Below are 7,822 nucleotides of genomic sequence, written 5' to 3'. Positions count from 1 at the left end.
GAAAGAGCTGGACTCTCACTTGTCCTACACACAGCCAGGGACCATCAGGGGCTGGTGGTTTCCTGCTCTCTGTCATAAACGAGTCCCTGATGTAGCTAACGCCAGCTGCTACCAGCCCAATAACCAGAGGTACAGCCACTAGGCCTGCGCTGTCCAACACAGTCACTGTTGAGCCTTTGAAATATGGGCAGAAAAATTGAGATGTGTGGCGAGTGTAAGATACACATGGATGCTGAAGAGTCGGGATGAAAAAAAGAAAGTAAAATATCTCACTAATGTCTAATTATTGTCATACATTGTCTCATGGACTAATATCATAAAATCTCATTAATTTATATTGATTACATGTTGAAATAATATTTTGACTATATTGGGTTAAATTATATTATTGAAACTAATGCTACCTGTTCTTTGTGTTTTCTTTTTTAACGTGGCTGCTAGGAAATCTGAAATTACACAGCGGCATGCCTTTTGTTCCTATTGCACAGCACTGCACAGACATTCTGGAAGGACTCCCTCACCACAGAGGACCAGAGCCCAGGGAGGATGGCCATCCTCGGAGCCATTCTTTTCACCTCACTGATGAAGAAACTGAGCTCTGTGTCAGTTAGGGCACGTTTGCCTGCAAGTATACAAACCACAACAGATGGGGGTTTAATTGAACAGGAGTTTATTTTACTTATATAACAAATCTATATGGTTCCAGGGTTGTGTTACAGTCCAGTAAAGTCAAAGCATGAGGTTGGCATGTCTGAGATTTTCTTAGTCTTTCCCTCATTGTTACAAAACGGTTGCTGTAGCTCCAAACATCACATCCCCAGTTAATGGTCACCAAACTGGAAAGAAGGGAGAAGGACAGAGGAGAGTAAAGGGTGCGGGGACTTACCTTGTAGAAGAAATCTTTCCCAGAAAGATCCCAGAGGGGTCCCCTTCTTTCTCATGCCTGGGAATAGCTCACCTGGTTGCCCCTAGTTGCAGTGGAGGCTGCCCAGGCAGATATTAACAAAGGGCAGAGGTGCTGCCACAACCGCTTACGGAGTGATGACCCACCCCCTGTCTGGGCACATTGCCGCCCAGACAAATCAGGGTGTGAAGAGAGAATGCCTGCCAGGTGGGAGACTGATGGGGGGCCTGACGTGTCCAGGGTCAGGCAGTGACTGGTGGAGAAGGCAGAACTAGAGCCCCAATTCCCTCTCCACCGATCTCTGGGTGGGAACCTTTCTGTCCTGGTGCAGCAGATGCTGCCAGGCTATGCTGGAGTATCAGAAGCCCGTGCTGAGGGGGTCGTTCCTGCCCTTAAGCCAGTCATGGTTTTCCTGTGCCCTTTGCTGGAGGCTGACCGAGAATGGGTGTGACGCAATTCTGACCGGTGAAATGGACAGAAGCTGCTACGGGGATTCTGGGAAAAGTTCCCCAACTCTTACTAGTAAAAAGACATATCCAGGAAGAGGTGGTCCCTCTGCTGCGTGTGGTCATGTCTGAATGTGATGCCTGGAGCAGTGGCAGCAAGCTGGTGGTCACGAGGGAGACTGGCCCGAGAGCAGAGCTGGCCCACTGAGGGCAGCATGGGATGCAGATGACACCGGGCCTCTGTGGCTGTCACTGCAGCACTGAGCGGACTGGCCCTGGGCTGTTGTACCTCGGGGCTTGTTTGTGCAGGAGACGCATCTCCTTCCTTGTTCAAGACCCTTCCTGTTGGGCCTTCTGTTCCTTGCAGCTGAGAGCACTCTAACTATTTCACCTTTTCTTCTGCTCCACTTCCTGCTCTGAGGCAGGTGCGGGTCAGAACCGAGCAGCTCCACTCTGGGGAAAGCAGCACTGCCCATTCTCTGCCCACAGGCTGGGGGCAGGGCCTTGGGGGGCTGGCTGCGCATTACATAACGACGCTGCCCAGCAGAGCCAGAGAGAGGGCGAGAACTGTGTTCAAAACTCCGGGCAGCGGGGAGGAGTGGTTTGGGTGGGAGGTGTTGTGGGGGCCGCATAAAGAAAGGCCATTCCTGACCATCAGAACCCCAAGTGGCCCCCACCGTGGCCCTGCCCAGCCCAGCATGGCCCCTGTGTCCCAGAGACAATGCCAGCAGCCACCCACCAGCTGCTGTGGGTGGGCGGGGCAGGAAGGCTGGTGGTTAGGTGCCGGAGAAGCCAGACCCTGGATCTGGCCCAAATAGGCTATTGTCGAGGAGGTATGACCATTCTCTCTCTGAAGCCGCCTGGCGCAGGATGAATAGAGGCCAGTTAAGTACTTTCCTGGCAACTGAGTTTATAGATTTGCTTCCGCAAGAGCTCTTTCTTGCAATGACCCAGGACACCTGGAGGGCCCTCCCCCAGATGTTTGTGTTGAAAACATTTTGAGCATGCTAGCCTCTTTGCTCTCGGGGAAAGGGGCTCTTTTACAGGGAGAAGGACCTGGGAAGAAATGCTAGAGGGCCTGAATGTCACCACTCCCACCAGGCCACCCACCATTAGCTGCCAAGTGAAGCCTGCAAATTGCAGATCCCATCATGCTGTCCCCTGATCGGGGGCGCTGATGGTGCCTGCTGACCCTGAACTGCTATGCCTGCTCCGGGCAGCCCGCTGTGCTGCTGTTCCAGCTTCATGGTGCTGGGCCTTTGCTCATGCCATTCCCTGTGCCAGAATTCCCTTATTGTCCCAGGTGGCTGTGCCACCCTGGTGTGGTCATCAGTCATAAGGGTTGGTTCAGGCATGGGTCTGCGACTTTTCATGGGCCAAAGGGGGAACCTTTGGAAAGGCACCCCACACAGGTGGCATTGCTTCGACCATGTCTGTCCCCCGTGTGGTCAGCCTAAGAATGAAACCAACCCAGAAGAAAGCAAATCAGAAAGGCATCAGGGGGCATCATTATTTAAGCACCAGAATCTACCTATAATTCTGTACTTTTCAGTCACTTGAATAAATAAGTGTCTTAGTGTTTGTTGTTGTTTTAAATATATTTTTATTGATTTCAGAGAGGGAGAGGAAGAGAGAGATTGAAACATCAATGATGAGAAAGAATCACTGATTGGCTGCCTCTTGCATGCCCCCCACTGGGGATCAAGCCCGCAACCAGGGTACGTGCCCTTGACCAAAATCAAACCTGGGACCCTTCTGTCCACTGGCCGATGCTCTATCCACTGAGGTAAACCGGCCAGGGCTGTTGTTTTTTAAATAAAACCACAACAAGCCCTGGCTGGTGTGGCTCGGTTGGGCGTCATCCTGTGCACTGAAGAGTTGCTGGTTCAATTCCTGGTACATGCCTGGGTTGTGGGCTTGATCCCTGGCGGGGGGCATGCTGGAGGCAGCCAATCAATGTGTTGCTCCCTTATTGATGTTTCTCTCTCTCTCTCTCTCTCTCTCTCTCCCTCTCTCCCTCTCTCTCTCTCTCTCTTGCTCTAAAAATCAATAAAAACTCTTTAAAAAAAACAGTTTGAGCTGGGCTGTCACTCACGTTGAAAGTCATTACTAATATAAAGGTGTGATACCATCAGGCAGACTCAGTCTATCCTTTGCTGCTCCCACCTCAGCGGCTTTCCTGGTTTCTTTCTCTACCTGCCCAACGGAGCTATTCCCTCTGGAGGAGCAGACAGTGCTGCACCTCAGCTTCCCCTGGACCTCGAGTGGGTTTATTTTCTTCTTCAGTCGCCTTAAACTCTGCACATTGCCTTTGGTCCATATAAGACTCCTCCCTTGTGTTTTTATTCTTTCATCTCTGGACTCTCTCCCATCCCTTCCTCTGCATAGGCAATGTGCTAACAAGTCTTTTCCCCCCTTGTATGTGCTCCTGCAAAATGAGTATTATCTTTAGGTGGTTTTTGTTTCTGCAAATGGTAGTATTTTGGTTCTCATGTTGTTTCTTACTTTTTTTTTTTTTAACTCAGCATCATTTTAAGGCCCATCCCTGTTGCTCTCCTAGCTGCTACAGCATTCTCCGTGCTGTGAACCATTCTCATTCTTCTTCCCAACAGCCCTGAGATGGACCCCTAGGTCGCTTCCAACAGCCTCTGCCCCCTCACCACCATAAAGAACTCTGCAGTGATCATAGTGAAATGCATGTCCCATGCAACTGTGTCAATTCTATTTGCATCTCTACCTGGATATGGAATTGCAGGGGTGTGGGGGATGCGTACTATAGACTAACTACCCCCAGCATGACCTCACTGCTCTACCTTAGCATAAGCAGCGCTGTCACCAGCATCCCCACATGTCCACCCAACACCAACACTTGTCTCTATCCAGCTAAGTTTGGCCTGCTTCACAGATTGCATCAGTTCTCTACTGCTGGGTAACAAGTTACCACAAACCGAGTAGCTTAAAATAACACCCAGTTTTTATCTCCCATTTTTGTGTGTGTGTGTGGACCAGGAATTGGCACAGCGTAGCTGGGTCCTCTGCTCAAACTGCAATCAAGGCATCAGCCAGGCTGCCTTGTTATCAGAGGCTGGATTAGAGAAAGAGCCACTTCCAGGCTGCCTCCGGTTGTTGGCAGAATTTGTCTCCCCGTGGCTGTAAAACTCAAGGTGACTTGCTTCTTCCAGGTCAGCAGGAGAGTCTCTGACCTCTACATCCTTTTTTAAGGGGCTCACCTGATTAGGTGCGGCCCACCTAGGTTCATCTCCACTTTGATTAACTTAAAGTCAATCATTAAGGGTTTTAATTACATCAGAAAATTCCTATCATCTTTTCCATAAATTGTAACCTAATCAGAGGTGGTGCCCCATAACTTTTGTTAAATTCTATTGATTAGAAGCAAGTTACAGGTCCTGCATACTCAAGGGAGATAATTATATAAGGGCATGGGCACTGGGGCTCATCTTAGAATTCTGCCTATCACATAGGTGTAATGTGATATCTTATTGTTGTTTTTTAAATTGTGGTAAAATATACATAACATAAAACTTATCATCTTAACCACTTTTAAGTTCAGTGATAGTAAGTACATTCACACTGCTGTGCAGCCATAACCACCATCCATCTCCAGAACTTCTTCATCTTGCAAAACTGAACCTCTGTACCCATTAAACACTAACTTCCCATTTCTCCCTCCCTTCATCCCTGGTAACCACCATTCTACTTTTTAATTTTATTTTATGAATTGGATTATTTTATGTCTCATAGTATTTGTGTTTCTGTGACTGGTTTATTTCATTTAGCATAATGTCCTCAAGGCTCATCAGTGTTATAGCGTGTGTCAAAATGTCCTTCCTTTTTAAGGCTGAATAATATTTCATTGTATGTATCTACCACATTTTGTATACCATTCATCAGTCAGTGGACACTTGGGTTTCATCCATTTTTTGGCTGTTGTGAATAGTGCTGCTATGAACATGGGAATACAAATATATCTTTGAGATCCTGCTTTCAATTCTTTGGGGGTATATACCCAAAAGAGGAATTCCTGAGCCAGGTGATAATTCTATTCTTAGATTTTTGAGGAACTGATATATAGTTTTTCTAGTGGCTGCACCATTTTACATTCCCAACAGTGCACAAGGGTTCCAGTTTCTCCAATCCTCAACCAACACATTATTTTCTGTTGTTGTTGTTGTTTTTACAATAGCCATCCTAATGGGTGTGAATTGGTACCTCACTGTGGTTTTTTTTCATTTCCTTACTTAGTAGTGATGTTGAGCACTTTTTCATGTGCTTTTTGGCCATTTGTATGTCTTCTTTGGAGAAAAGTCTGTTCAAGTATCTTATTATAATCTGCATTTCTCTACTAATGATTTTGCCCATCTTCTCATGTATTTCTTCCAAAAATTGCCTGCTCATAACCTTTGTCCATTTATTTTTCTTGTTAATTTGTAGGAGTTCCTTGTATTTTGAGGTTCTACTAATCTTGTAAATTTTAGACTATGCATATATCTTCCTTCATTTTGTGATGTGTTGTTTGGAACAAATAGCTTTAATGTTGACATAATAAAGCGGACCCCCCGCCCCCGCCATTTTTTTTTTTTTTTTGCATGATGAATTGTTTGTCTAAGAAATCTTTTCCTCCCTCTAGGTCTCAAAGATGATCCCCTCCATGTTATTTTCTACCAATGTTATAATTTAACCGTTCAGACTGACTTTTTTTTTCTATTATTAATCCTCGCCTGAGGATATTTTTTTCCATTGAGTTTTAGAGAGAGTGGGAGGGAGGGAACGGGAGAAAGAGAAACATTGAGGTGAGACACATTGATTGGTTGTCTCCTTCACGTGCCCGGACCTGAGCCAGGATCATTCCCAGGTACATGCCCTTGACTGAGAATTGAACCCACTCACAACCCTTTGGCCCGTAGGCCGACACTCTACCACTGAGCCACACCAGCCAGGGCCACCTTAACTTTCTAATCCACCTTCTCAGCACCCATCTTGTATGGGATTATATTGTGGCTTTTTTCTATAAAGCCAAAGTTTCCCCAGTAAGAACAACTCTTTCCCCACTGATTTGTGATGTATTTTTTTTATTGTACCTAAACTCCCCTATAGCCAGGATCCATCTCTGAACTCTCCATACTGACCCAGCGGGTTGTCCGTTCTTCCACTAACACCATACTGGGGGTTTTAAAACAATGTCATTGTATGTCTGAATCTCTGGGTGGGAGGGGGGAGTTTCCTGTAGGCCTTTCTCCCTCCTCACACATTTCAAAATCAGTTCATGTAGCTGGAACTTTTATTAGGATTACAGTGAAGCTATAGATAAATTTAGGGAGAATTGACATCATATATTAGGCCACCTCTCCTTGGTAGCAGACCCAGGTCTGAAAGGTGATGCTTCTTTTGAAATGTCTAATTGCAGCAAACAAAATTACTCACATTTCTTCCAAAGAAGCAACATAACAGAGGCAGAACTCTACTAGATGACAGCCGGGTCTCTGCCATCCCAATCTGTCCAACTGTCATGTCTGAAGCATCTGTCTTCAGATGACTTCTCAGCCTCAAATCTCCCTACTGACCACTGCAAAACCCCACTGCCTTTATACATGGAGTTCCTAGAGCAAAGAGGTATTGGGTAAATTCAAGTCTGTACTCTTAGGAGGCAACTTATGACTTCAAAATAAAGGTGTTTTTGTTTTGGAGCTTCAGAATCCCGGGGTTTAGTTGTGGGCAGTGTATTCTGATACAAAGAAAGACAAGAGGAGGGAAAAATGGATACTGCAAGTGCTAAAAGGACATTGCAAACGTGGGTGGATATGGATATACAGCCTGGGTAGATAGACACAAAGTGGAACAAAAAAAGGGAAATATGGCTACACCTTGGAGAGGAAGGGTGGAGGCAGTCACATCAGGGTGGTGTGTTAGAGAAGAGGGAGGAATGCGAACCCGCCTTGGACTCTCAGGCCCAGCCAGGCTCCGCTGTGGCTTTGTTCATGGGATTCTCTGGCATCTAAAGTGCGCTCATTACATAGGAGCTGGGTGGGAACAGATCACAGTCATCCCCTTTCCTAGTGCGCATGGCTTGCTGGTCCCCTGCGGGTGCTGGGAACGGCGGGAAGATGTGAGCGCTCGTTCACCCAGAGCTTCAGGCTGAGGTAGGAGTCAGGTATTAATCAAATGACCACCGGAATAAAGACACCCTGGTCATAGGACCAGCTGCAACCCGGGCAGCTCGTGACTGCAGCTTGTCCCTGACTATGATCTGGAGTTCTAATCAACAAAGGAAATGACACCGGCTAGGCTTGATTTGTTTTCACGACCCAAAACTTGTTTCTGGTGCTCTTCTGTCTTTTCTAAGTGTCCCCAACTCGGAATTTTGCTAGAAAATAAACTCCAGCTTGGCGGCGTGTGTACCTGGAAACTCATTAGAACCTGGCTGTCCTCGTCCACCCTGGGGGGGGGGGCCTCG

The sequence above is a fragment of the Myotis brandtii genome, unplaced genomic scaffold, assembly GCF_000412655.1.
Source record: "Myotis brandtii unplaced genomic scaffold, ASM41265v1 scaffold1347, whole genome shotgun sequence".
Taxonomy (NCBI): Eukaryota; Metazoa; Chordata; class Mammalia; order Chiroptera; family Vespertilionidae; genus Myotis; species Myotis brandtii.
Note: the sequence above shows the minus strand (reverse complement) of the source record.